This window comes from Arachis duranensis, chromosome 5 (assembly GCF_000817695.3).
Source record: "Arachis duranensis cultivar V14167 chromosome 5, aradu.V14167.gnm2.J7QH, whole genome shotgun sequence".
NCBI classification, from domain to species: Eukaryota; Viridiplantae; Streptophyta; class Magnoliopsida; order Fabales; family Fabaceae; genus Arachis; species Arachis duranensis.
In genome coordinates, this window is record NC_029776.3 from 35,666,235 (window position 1) to 35,679,594 (window position 13,360).

A 13,360-nucleotide genomic window follows, 5' to 3' on the forward strand; every position below is an offset into this window, starting at 1 on the left:
CGTGAAGAGAGGAAGACGGAGGAAAAAGGAGGAGGCGTTGTTTGCCCTGCTACACCCAGTCGCCGTTCGTGGAGTCACCGTCGTCGCCGCTGTTAGGGGCTGCGTCCCTGGGCCTCTGTCGTCGGAGAACAGTGTTGCCTCACCGGGATTCACTGCCGGTAAGGGCGTTCTCCCCTCTGATTTCGATTTTTCTTTAATTTTTAGGAATATTGTTGTCGTTGATTTCCATCAGGAGCTTCGGATAGGAGGGAAGGGCAAGCTCAAGGGAGTTGATGAGTAGCTAAGATCGCTTAGGAGCTCTGTATGTGTTAGAAGCTTTCTCATGTCACATTTGAGCATTGCTTGTTATTATTAGTGTTGAATTCTAATTTTGTTTTTTATTCTATTTGTGATTATCTTGCTGACATTGATGATAGGCTTATTGGTTTCACTTTAAGTTCACTACCACTCTTTGTTGTGTCACCATTTTCTGATTCACTGTCTATGTTCTGAGTTTTCTTCTCCATTGATGGCTTCTGTATTAGATCATTCATCTTTTGCTATTATAATAATAATAATTAACTATATGTATACCATTTTATTTGTATATTTATAGATAATTAACAAAGATGAGAGCTATGGCTTGTAGGAGATTGGCCCTTATCATTGTTTCTGCTGTTATGCTTTCTATTACATTTGCTGAATTCTGTATGTTTTCTTAATTTCTTATTATTCTGTAAGGTTTCTAGCTAATGTTTAATTATTAATATGGGAAAGTGTTTTACTTTTATGCAGTATGTTCCTTACTTGGCATACAGTGCCTTGTATACTTGTATGTTCATTGATTCATTTGCAATTTTTCTGTCATCAATATGTATTGTTCATGTTTGGATTAGAAGTAACAACTAACAGGTTCCTTTTCTACTTGGTTGGTGAAGCAAGTGTATCCTAAGTATGTCAAAATATTATCTAGGCTTATGTTATCTAAGCAAGTGTATCCTAAGTAGGTTCATTTCTAAAATTGAGGTAATTTGTTGTCTCGGGATGGCTGATGGTTCTAATAATTTATTGGTATGCTTGTTTAATTTCAAATTTCAAGACTTGAATTTAAAAATTAACTTTCCTTTTAAATAAATTGTATGTTTGATTTGGATTATATTATGGTAAATACAGTTTGTTTAGTTGCTGCTAGTATGCATATTGAAATCTTTAATAGTTAGTTCTAAGATATTATTAATTTAGTATACCAAGTGTGTTTTCCTATTCTTTACATTTCTATTAATGAAATTTTGCTGTTTTCTTTGATTCTAGGGAAAAGGTGCAATTCCTTTGGAGAATTCCAAAAACACATACAAGATCAAATCTGAACTGCAGTATGACGTGAAAAGTTATTGCATGGAGTACTATTTTGAAACCAAAACTGGTGCTAATTTTGACTATTTTTTGTTTGCAAATGTTTGGTTGGTTTTGTGGACTTGTTTTTGTTTATTTGTTTTGCCTTTTGGGTATGTCTGAGACATAAGTTGTGAATTGGTTGTGTTTGTTGGAACCGTGGACGGTGGAAATATCCAAGTTTTAGGGGAGGTTCTGCCGAAATTTTTCTAAACATTTTGGATAAAACTTAGTGGAAAAATTATAATTAGTGTTACATCTTGTTTCTAACTTTTTTGTTTCGGTTTTTCTTATTTACAGGAGTGCTGAAATGGTGACCATATACTACCTTGAGGCTCAAGAATGTTTTGATGCATTGAGACACTAATCTATGTTAGAACTTTTATGTTTTGGTTGAACTTTTATGCTAGAACTTTTATGTTTTAGTTGAACTAATCAATGTACTCACTAGCTAATGTTATTTTGTTTCAAGACAATTTTAGCTAAAAGGATCTTGTTTGACTTATGTATGTTTTTGCATATTATATACATGTAAAATTGCTTATTAAAAGCGTTAATATATTAGTTAATTTAAAAAATAATTTAGTAAATTATGCATGTAATTTGTAATAAAAAAAGTTGTTACAAAATAATTAATTTTGCTTTCGTAACTAAAGAAAAAAAATGTTACAAAATCATGTTACATTTTGTAATAAAATTTTTTGATAGGAAAAAAATTGACTGTCACGAAAAATACCTTCAAGATCAAAATTTGTTACCACTTTTGTAACGGCTTCTGGTTTTTTGTATCAAAAAAAATTGTTACAAAATATGGTATTGAATTGTAACAGTTCCATTTTTCGTTACAAAAACCTTTTGTAACGGGACTTACTGCGATGGACTCTTTTTTTGTTACAAAAAACTTTTGTTTCAAAATTTCGACGTTTTGTAACAATATTTTTTGTTACAAATATGCATTTTTCTTGTAGTGAAGGTAAGGGGTTTAATGTTTAGGGTTTATGGTTGAGTGTTTATGTTTTATGGTTTAGGATTTAATGTTTAGAGTTTAGGGTTTAAGGTTTATGGTTTGGGGTTTAGGGTTTAGGCCTTAGGGTTATGGTTTATGGTTTGCAGTCTAGTGTTAATGGTTTGTGTTTTAGGGTTTTGTGTTTGTGGGGTGGTGTTTAGGTTTTTAGGTTTTGGGTTTAAGGTTTAGGGTTTAGGGTTTGTGGGTTTATGGTATAGGATTTGTAATTTTGGGTTTAGGGTTTAGGGTTTAGGTTTTATGATTTAAGGTGCAGGGTTTATGGTTTATGGTTTAGGGTTAGGGGTTTAGGGTTTAGGGTTTATGGTTTAAGGATTAGGATTTAGGGTTTTGGGTTTAAGGTTTAGGGTTTATGATTTATGGTTTAGGATTTAGGGTTTAGTGTTTATAGTTTTGGCTTTATGATTTATGGTTCAGGGTTTAGGGTTTTAGGTTCAGGGTTTAAGGTTTTGTGTTTAGGTTTTATGGTTTAGGGTTTAGGGTTTAGTGTTTATTTTTTGGGGTTTAGGGTTTGGTGTTTGTGGGTTGGGGTTTAGGGTTTAGGATTTAGGGTTTAGGGTTTGTGTTTTAGGGTTTTGTGTTTGTGGCGTGGTGTTTAGGGTTTAGGATTTGGGGTTTCAGATTTAGAGTTTAGGGTTTAGGGTTTAGGGTTTAGGGTTTAGGTTTTATGGTTTATGGTTTATGGTTTGTGGTTTAGGGTTTATGGTTTAGGTTAAATGGTTTATAATTTAGGGTTTAGGGTTTTGGGTTTAGGGTTTATGGTTTAGGGTTTAAGATTTAGGGTTCAGGGATTTGGGTTTAGGGTTTATGCTTCAGGGTTTAAGGTTACGGGTTTTGTGTGTAGGGTTTAGGTTTTTTAGTTTAGGGTTTAGGGTTTATGGATTATGGTTTAGGGTTTAGGGTTTATGGATTATGGTTTAGGGTTTATAGTTTAGGGTTTATGGATTATGGTTTAGGGTTTAAGGTTTAGGGTTTAGGGTTTATCGTTTAGGGTTTAGGGTTTAGGGTTTATGGTTTGGTGTTTGTAGGTTAGGGTTTAGGTTTAGGGTTTGGGGTTTAGGGTTTAGGTTTTAGTGTTTAGGATGTAGCATTTAGGATTTATGGTTTAGGGTTTATGGTTTACGGTTTAGGGTGTATGGAGTTAGGTTTGCGATTTAGGGTTTAGGGTTTAGGGTTTTGGGTTTAGGATTTAGGCTTTATAGTTTATGTTTTATGGTTTAGTGTTTAGGGTTTATGGTTTAAGTTTTAGTGTTTATGGTTTAAGGTTTACTCTTTAGGGTTTTGGGTTTATGGTTTGGGGTTTAGGGTTTAGGGTTTGTGGGTTAGGGTTTAGGGTTTTGGGATTAGGGTTTAGGGTTTATGATTTCGGGTTTTGGGTTTAGGGTTTAGTGTTTTGGGTTTAGGGTTTAGGGTTTGGTGTTTGTGGGTTAGGGTTTAGGGTTTAGAACTTAGGGTTTATGGTTTAGGGTTTGTGGTTTACGATTTAGGGTTTGTGTTTTAGGGTTTTGTGGTTGTGGGGTGGTGTTTAGGGTCTAGGGTTTGGGGTTTTCGGGTTTAGGGTTTATGGTATATGGTTTAGGGTTTGTGGTTTTGGGTTTTTGGTTTAGGTTTTATGGTTTATGGTTTATGGTTTATGATTTAGGGTTTAGGCTTTAAGGTTTTGGGTTTAAGGTTTAGGGTTTATGGTTTAGGGTTTAGGGTTTTGGGTTTTAGGTTTAGGTTTTACGGTTTAGGGTTTAGGTTTTATGGTTTATGGTTTATGGCTTAGTGTTTAGGGTTTTGGGTTTAGAGTTTAGGTCTTATAGTTTATGGTTTATGGTTTATGGTTTAGGGTTTAGGATTTTGGGTCTATTGTTTATGGTTTAGGGTTTAGGGTTTATGGTTTTTGGTTTAGGGTTTAAGGTTTAGGGTATAGTGTTTAGGGTTTGGTGTTTGTGGGCTATGGTTTAGGATTTAGGCTTTTGGGTTTTGGGTTTATGGTTTAGGGTTTAGGGTTTATGGTTTAGGGTTTAGGGTTGGTGTTTATGAGTTAGGATTTAGGGTTTGTGGGATGGGGCTTAGGGTTTGTGTTTAGGGTTTAGGGTTTAGGATTTAGGGTTTAGGGTTTAGGGTTTATATGTTGGGGTTTAGGGTTTGTGTTTTAGGGTTTGGTGTTTATTTGTTGGTTTAGGGTTTAGGGTTTAGGGTTTAGGGTTTAGTGTTTCTAGTTTGTTGTTTAGGGTTTGGGGTTTTTGTTTTGGGGTTTGGCGTTTAAGATTTAAGGTTTAGGGTTTAGGTTTTATTGTTTCGGTTATAGGGTTTTTGGTTTAGGGTTTGGGGTTTATGTTGTGTGGTTTAGGGATTATGCCTTAGGGTTTATAGTGTAAGGTTTAGGGTTTAGGGTTTATGGTTTAATGTTTATGGTATAGGATTAAGGGTTTAGGGTTTAAGGTTTATGGTTTAGGGTTTAAGGTTTAGTGTTTGGGGTTTTTGGTTTGGGGTTTATGGATTGGGGTTTAGGGTTTAGGATCTAGGGTTTATGTTTTTTGGTTTAGGCTTTAGGGTTTAGGGTTTATAGGTTGGGGTTTATAGTTTAGGGTTTGGTGTTTTTGGGTTGGGGTATAGGGTTTAGGGTTTAAGGTTTGTGATTTAGTGTTTATGGTTTGTTGTTTAATGTTTAGGGTTTAGGGTTTGGATTTGGCGTTTAGCGTTTAGTGTTTAGTGTTTATGGTTTAAGGATTAGGGTTTAGGGTTTAGGTTTTATGGTTTAGGGTTTAGGGTTTATGGTTTAGGGTTTATGATTTTGGGTTTATGATATAGGGGTTAGGGTTTAATATTTTAGGTTTAGGGTTTAGGGTTTAGGTTTTACGGCTTAGGGTTTAGGATTTTTGGTTTAGGGTTTAGGGTTTAGCATTTATGGTTTATGGTTTAGGGTTTATGGTTTGGGGATTATGATTTAGGCTTTAGGGTTTGTGGTTTTGGGTTTGTGGTTTAGGGTTTACGGTATAGGATTTAGGGTTTGGTGTTTATTTGTTAGGGTATAGGGTTGTGGTTTAGGGTTTGTATTTAGGGTTTAGGCTTTAGGCTTTAGGATTTAGTGTTTAAGGTGTACGGGTTGGGGTGTAGGGTTTGGTGTTTGTGGGATGGGGTTTAGGGTTTAGGGTTTACGGTTTGGGGTTTAAGGTTTAGGGTTTGGGATTTAGGATTTAGGTTTATGTTGCGTGGTTTAGGGTTTATGCCTTAGGGTTTTTTGTGTAGGGTTTAGGGTTTAGCGTTTATGGTTTAGGTTTATGGTTTAAGGTTTAAGGTTTAGGGATTAAGGTTTAGGGTTTGGGGTTTATGGTTTCGGGTTTAGGGATTGGGGTTTAGGGTCTAGGGTTTATGGTTTATGGTTTAGGCTTTAGGGTTTTGGGTTTATGGAATGGGGGTTTAGGGTTTATGGTTTGTGTTTTAGTGTTTGGTGTTTGTGAGTTGGGGAATAGGGTTTAGGCTTTAAGGTTTATGGTTTAGGGTTTATGGTTTGTGGTTTAGTGTATAGTGTTTAGGGTTTGGCTTTGGGGTTTAGGGTTTAGGGTTTAGGGTTTAGTATTTATGGTTTAAGGATTAGTGTTTAGGGTTTTGGGTTTAGGCTTTAGTGTTTAGGATTTAGGTTTTATGGTTTAGGGTTCAGTGTTTGTGGTTTATGGTTTAGTATTTATGGTTTATGGTTTATGATTTTGGGTTTATGGGTTTAGGGTTTTAGGTTTTATGGATTAGGGTTTAAGGTTTAGGGTTTATGATTTAGGGTTTAGTGTTTACGGTTTATGGTTTAGTGTTTAGGGTTTAGGCTTTGGGGTTTAGTGTTTAGGCCTTAGGGTTATGGTTTTAGGTTTTTGGTTTAGGGTTTAAGGTTTACGATTTATATTTTAGGGTTTTGTATTTGTGGTGTGGTGTTTAGGGTTTAGGGTTTGTGGTTTTGGGTTTAGGGTTTAGTGTTTAGGGTTTATGGTTTAGTGTTTGTGGTTTAGGGTTTAGGGTTTAGGGTTTAGGTTTTATGGTTTAGGGTTTAGGGTTTATGGTTTATGGTTTAAGGTTTAGGATTTAGGGTTTTGGGTTTAGGGTTTAGAGTTTATGGTTTAGGGTTTACGGTTTACGGTTTATGGTTTAATGTTTAGGGTTTAGGGTTTTGGGTTTATGGTTTAGGGTTTATGGTTTATGGTTTAGGGTGTAGGGTTTAGGGTTTATGGGTTAGGGTTTAGGGTTTAGGATTTGTGTTTTAGGGTTTGGTGTTTATGGGTTGGGGTTTAGGGTTTTGGGTTTGTGGTTTAGCGTTTAGGGTTTATGGTTTGGGGTTTGGGGTTTAGGGTTTAGGATTTTGGGTTTTGGTTTTGTTGTTTAGGTTTTAGGGTTTGGTGTTTAAGGTTTATGGTTAAAGTTTTATGGTTTATGGTCAATGGTTTATTGTTTAGGGTTTAGGGTTTAGGTTTTATGTTTTGTGATTTTGGGTTTAGTCCTTAGGGATTATGGTGTAACGTAAGGGGTTTAGTGTTTAGGGTTTATGGTTTTGTGTTTCTGTTTTAGGGTTTAGGGTTTAATGTTTAGGGTTTAGGGTTTAAGGTTTATGGTTTGGGATTTAGGGTTTAGGCCTTAGGGTTATGGTTTAGGGTTTGTGGTCTAGTGTTAAGGGTTTGTGTTTTACGGTTTTTTGTTTGTAGGGTGGTGTTTAGGGTTTTGGGTTTTAGGTTTAAGGTTTAGGGTTTAGGGTTCATGTGTTTATGGTATAGGGTTTGTAATTTCGGGTTGAGGGTATAGGGTTTAGGTTTTATGGTTTAGGGTGTACGGTTTATGATTTATGGTTTAGGGTTAGGGGTTTAGTGTTTATGGTTTATGGTTTAGGGATTAGAGTTTAGGGTTTAGGGTTTTGGGTTTTGGGTTTAAAGTTTCGGGTTTAGGGTTTGTGGGTTTATGGTATAGGGTTTGTAATTTCGGGTTGAGGGTATAGGGATTAGGTTTTATGGTTTAGGATGTAGGGTTTATAGTTTATGGTTTAGGGTTAGGGTTTTAGGCTTTATGGTTTATGTTTTAGGGTTTATGGTTTAGGGTTTATGATTTTGGGTTCATGCTTTAGGGTTTTAGGTTTAGGGTTTTGGGTTTTGGGTTTAGGTCTTATGGTTTAGGGTTTAGTGTTTCTGGTTTGGGGTTTAGGGTTTGGTGTTTTTGGGTTGGGGTTTAGGGTTTGGATTTACGGTTTACGCAGGGTTTAAGTTTTAGGATTTTGTGTTTGTGTGGTGGTATTTAGGGTTTAGGATTTGGGGTTTCGGATTTAGGATTTAGGGTTTTGGATTTCGGGTTTAGGGTTTATGGTTTATGGTTTAGGGTTTGTGGTTTAGGGTTTAAGGTTTAGGTTTCATGGTTTAGGGTTTAGGGTTTATGGTTTATGATTTATGGTTTAGGGTTTAGGATTTTGGGTTTAGGGTTTATGGTTTAGAGTTTAAGATTTAGGGTTTAGGGATTTGGGTTTAGGGTTTATGGTTCAGGGTTTAAGGTTTCAGGTTTTGGGTTTATGGTTTAGGGTTTAGGGTTTATAGTTTAGGGTTTAGGATTTAGGGTTTAGGGTTTAGGTTTTGGTGTTTGTAGGTTAGGGTTTAGGTTTGGGGTTTGGGGTTTAGGGTTTAGGGTTTAGGGTTTATGGTGTAAGGTTTAGGGTTTAAGGTTTAGGTTTTATTGTTTAGGTTTTAGGGTTTCGGGTTTAGGGTTTAGGTTTTATGTTGTGTGGTTTAGGGTTTATGGTTTATGGTTTAGGGTTTAGGGTTTAGGGTTTAGGGTGTAGTGTTTAGGGTTTAGCATTTATGGTTTAGGATTTATGGTTTAGGGTTTAAGGTTTAGGGATTACAGTTTAGGGTTTAGGGTTTATGATTTCGGGTTTAGGGATTGGGGTTTAGGGTTTAAGGTTAGGGGTCTAGGGTTTATGTTTTATCGTTTAGGCTTTAGGGTTTAGGGTTTATGGGTTAGGGTTTAGGGTTTATGATTTGTGTTTTAGGGTTTAGTGTTTGTGGGTTGGGGAATAGTGTTTAGGCTTTAAGGTTTATGGTTTAGGGTTTATGGTTTGTGGTTTAGTGTATAGTGTTTAGGGTTTGGGTTTGGGGTTTAGGGTTTATGATTTAGGGTTTAGTGTTTACGGTTTAGGGTTTTGGGTTTAGTGTTTAGTGTTTAGGGTTTAGGTTTTATTGATTAGGGTCTAGTGTTTATGATTTATGGTTTAGAGTTTATGGTTTAGGGTTTATGATTTTGGGTTTATGATTTATGGTTCACCGTTTAGGATTTTAGGTTTAGGGTTTAGGGTTTTGGGTCTGGGTTTTATGGCTTATGGTTTAGGGTTTAGGGTTTATGGTTTATGGTTTAGGGTTTAGGGTTTTGGGTTTAGGGTTTAGGATTTTCGGTTTTAGGTTAAGGGTTTACGGTTTTGGGTTTAGATTTAGAGTTTAGGATTTAGGTTTTATGGTTTAGGGTTTAGGGTTTTTGGTTTAGGGTTTAGGGTTTAGTGTTTAGAGTTTTGTGTTTATGGTTTAGGGTTTAGGGTTTGGTTTTTGTGGGTTAGGGTTTAGGGTTTAGGGTTTGGGATTTAGGGTTTAGGGTTTGAGGTTTACGGTTTAGAGTTTAGTGCTTAGGGTTTATGGTTTAGGATACTTAACAAAACAGGCAAGAAACAGCCATTCCATACAACATCAACAACAAAAAACCAGACCTAAATCCACTACAAAATTAATTAACTACCTAACCACCTAGAATCAACTAACATGCATTTTTCAACTAATTTGACTAACAAAAATTAAACAAACTAATTAAATTAAGGTAACAGAAAATTAAAACAGGAGAAATTTGGAACCTGGGGAAGGAAGCAGAAATAGGAATGAAGCTGGATAGAGGAATAGAAAGGGGTGGAATGCAGCACCAGGCCGGCCTAGAGGTGGCTGCACGAGATTAGAGCGGCAGAGGGAAACAGAACGGGGAGCAGGGGACGGTGGCTTCGGTTCGGAAACAGAGAAAGGGAAGGTAAGTAAAATGGAGAAGAAGAAAAGAGGGGATTGGGAAAAAAGAAGGTGGTTGCTGGACTGAGAGGATGCCAGTGGCTACAGAGATGCCGCAGTGGTGAGGTGGTTATGGAGTGACGTGAGAGAAGAGGAGATAGAGAAGAGAAGGGAAGAAATGGGAAAGAAATAAAGAAAAGAGAGGGGCAGGGATGGTGGTCGGCGGTGGTTTAGGCTCGCAGAAGACGATGGCTCGGCAGTGGTGCTTTAATGGTGGAAGTGAAAATGAAACAGAGAGACGTTGGAGGGAGAAGAATGGTTCACACGAATGAGCTAGGGCTCCTCGCGTCAGGGGTTAGTGAATTCAAACCCACGCATACGCGTGGGAGACGCATACGCGTGGGAGACGCATAAGCATAAGAGGAGAAAAGATGGGGTGACGCGTACGCGTGGGAGGAAATTACGCTGGATGTGCAGTGCTCGTACCATACGCACATCACTCACTGTTTGGACCGTGCGATCGCACAGTCCTCGCACAAAAAATTCAAGATCGAGATTCACAGGGTGACGCGTATACATGGGGGAGGTCATGCGCCTCGCACCCCACTAGCATGGTCCTGGCACAACCCACTGTCCAGGCCATGCTGTCGCATGGTTCCAGCATTATTTACGCATGGTTGATATTCGGGTGTCACGCGGACGCGTGTGTTAGGCGTACGCGTGACATGCTCCTTTTTTAAGCACAAAAATAGAAATTAAAACTCTCCCAAAACTATATACAACTCCAAACCAACCAAAATTCAAATTTAATAAAATCTCTAACTCTTTTTTAAAAACTTTTCAAATACTATACTAGGCAATTCAAACAAAACTTTCAATTCAAACAAATATTAACTTCAAAACAACTAACCTACAACCTAAGGCATAGATATAACCAAACAAATTAACAAAAGAGGCAATATATACAAGAGTGATATCAAAGCAAGAAATTACCTAACAATGGCAACTCAATTCATTCATTGATTATATCTACAAGAAAATGGAAAGAGGTTACCAAGGTGGGGTGTCTCCCACCTAGCACTTTTATTTAAAGTCCTTGAGTTGGACATTTGGTGAGCTCCTTATCATGGTGGCTTGTGTTTAAATTCATCCTTGAATCGCCAACAATGCTTGGATCTCCAAAATGCGCCAAGATACCAATTCAATTGCACCAAGCGTTCATGGAGTTCTCCACAAGCTATGAGCTCCCAAAGTTGATCCACATGATGTATATTCAGATTCCAAATCTTGTTTCTACACCCGTCTTCAAGTTGATCATCATTATTCCACTCGGGTGGCAAGCAATCCGAATTCTCAATTAAATACCAAACTCTTCTCTTAGACCCATCCACTTGAGCACTAATCCAACCTTTGTATCTAACCTTGAAGTCTCAACCATAATGAGCCTATATTTACAATGCCAACCACTAAACATCCTTCTCTTACGCTTCATTCCACAAAGCGCCCTAAGTTGACCATCCATTTCAAGCAAACCAAATTCAAGTGGGATGATAAAGCTAAGAGAAATAAGTTTTACCCACTCAAATGAAGGAATAGATGGTGACTTAGGTAAAGAAGTCTCCAATGATCTTGACAAAGAGAATTCCACTCCCGTCCATCATCTTCGAAGGACTTCCACCTATTGACAAGATTTTTCAGTTCCAATCTTTTCCTCACCAAATTCCTCCAACTCTTCTCCATCACTCAAATTATAAATCGGAGGTTGAGAGAAATCTATCTCCACATCATTCTCAAACTCATTTGGATAAGATTCCTCAAACTCAAGGAGTTCAATTGCGGATGCAAATTCATTATTAGGAGGACTTGATTCATGATCATCATCACCAAGGAAACTTGCTTCTTGTTCCATTCCTTCCAATTCTTTATAGGGAACATGCCTTGGAGGTTGTGCACTACCCTCCTCAACATCAATTTCAAGCTTCTTGGGGAATGCTCTACAACTCTAGATTCCCATGGAAGTTTGACATCTCCTAAATCTTCAACCACTTCTTCCTCTTCAACAATTACAGCTTTCTCCAATTGTTCTAATACAAAGTCACATTCCTCATTTTCCACTGGAGTTTCTAATCTATCTCTCATGCTCCGTTCTTCATTAGATTCTCCACATGTAACCATGAGAGGACTTTGAGTGTCTAAGATTAGGGTGACTAAAGTAGTTACTACCCCTTGGATAGTGATATAAATCTCCTTTTGCTCTTGGAGGCATGAAATGAGAATGTCATTCATTGATGTTTGAGGTGGATAAAAGGGTTCATAATAGGAAGGTGGTTCATCTTGGTAAGGATATGGAGATGGTGTATATTGAGGTGGTGGTTCTTGGGAGTATTGATGTTGGAATTATGGTGGCTTTATGTATGGTTCATATGGCTCACATGGTTCTTGGTATGGTGGATATGAGTTAGGATCATATGGAGGTGTTTGGTAAGATGAGGCTTGTGAGTATGGTGGTTGAAAACAATGTTGATGAGGAAGTTCATAGGTATATGGTGGTTGTGATTGATAATCACAAGGAGGTCCACCATATCCATTAAATTGGTATGCATCATGGAATGGTTCATGCTTATAGTACATTGGAGGAGGTTGTTACCAAGAGGATTGATAATAAGCATATGGCTCCTCCCACCTTTGACTGTCCCATCCTTAATGCAATCCTTCATTGTAGTTCTCATTTCCTACAACATAGTTGTAACCACACTCATAGCCAAAAGGATAAGAATTCAAAGTAGGAATAGAAAATAAAACCAAATACTAATAAGAACTAATGAGAATAAACTCTTAAAACTAGCAAAAACTAACAATCAAACCAAAAATCAAGCATATTCACACTATTAACATAATGAACAATAACCAATAACAAGCATACATTGCAATTCCCCGGCAACGGTACCAAAAACTTGATGGAAGATTACTGTCGGTCTAGAATTTCTCAAAGAAATTTCGTTGCAAGCATAGTCCAAACCAACAATTAATCCTCAATCAAAGTTTAAAAGGTTGTCACAATACAAATCAAAATAATCGAGAGTATTAATCTTGGGTCGTTCTCCCTAGGAATTGCAAAAAAGTGTGCATATTATTGATTATGAAAAAATATTTTCAATTAATGATCAAGGAAATAAATTGCAAGAAAATAAAGAAAATTCAAATGGTAAAAAGGTCTTGGCAAGGGTTGATGGTTAAGGTTCACTATCCTTGTTAATAACCACAATATGATAATTACAAGGATCACTCCCACTTTGTCATCCCCAATGTTAGAGGAAAGTCAAATGGGCTTAATTAATCCTAATCCATAAGTCTTAGCTAACTCACTAATTAATTTAGTGAGAGACTAGAGTCAATGGACACAAATTATCAATCACTTGGACATTAGTAACTCAAGGTTACCCAAGTTATCAACCCACGCCAAGAGTACAAAAATCTACTCTAAAATCCAACCAAACATTTTATCAAACACTTGGAAGGAATAAAATAAAAGCATGATAAAAGTACAAGAAATAATAAAATCTAAACTACCCAATGCAAGAAAATAACAATAACAATTCAATCAAACAATAAGAAACATAAAACATCTAATTGCATTAAATGGAAATCAAAATCAACAAAGGTTCATAAACATAAAAGTGACTAAAATAAGAAATTAACAAGAATTGAAAGAGCAAAGATGTAGCAACAACAAATTAAAAGGAAGACTAAATTAAGGCAAGAATTAAAGGCTAAACCTAAGAGAAATCTAACCTAATTCTACCCTAATTCTAGAGAGAAGAGAGAGCTTTTCTCTTTAAAATATAACCTAAAGCATGTTTCTATTCTACTCCTAGTTGCTCTCCCATTGTCCCATCTTGAATTTAGCCTCTAATAACTTCAGAAATGAGTTGAATTGGGCTTTGACAGCTGTAGAAATCGCCCCCAGTGTGTTTTATTA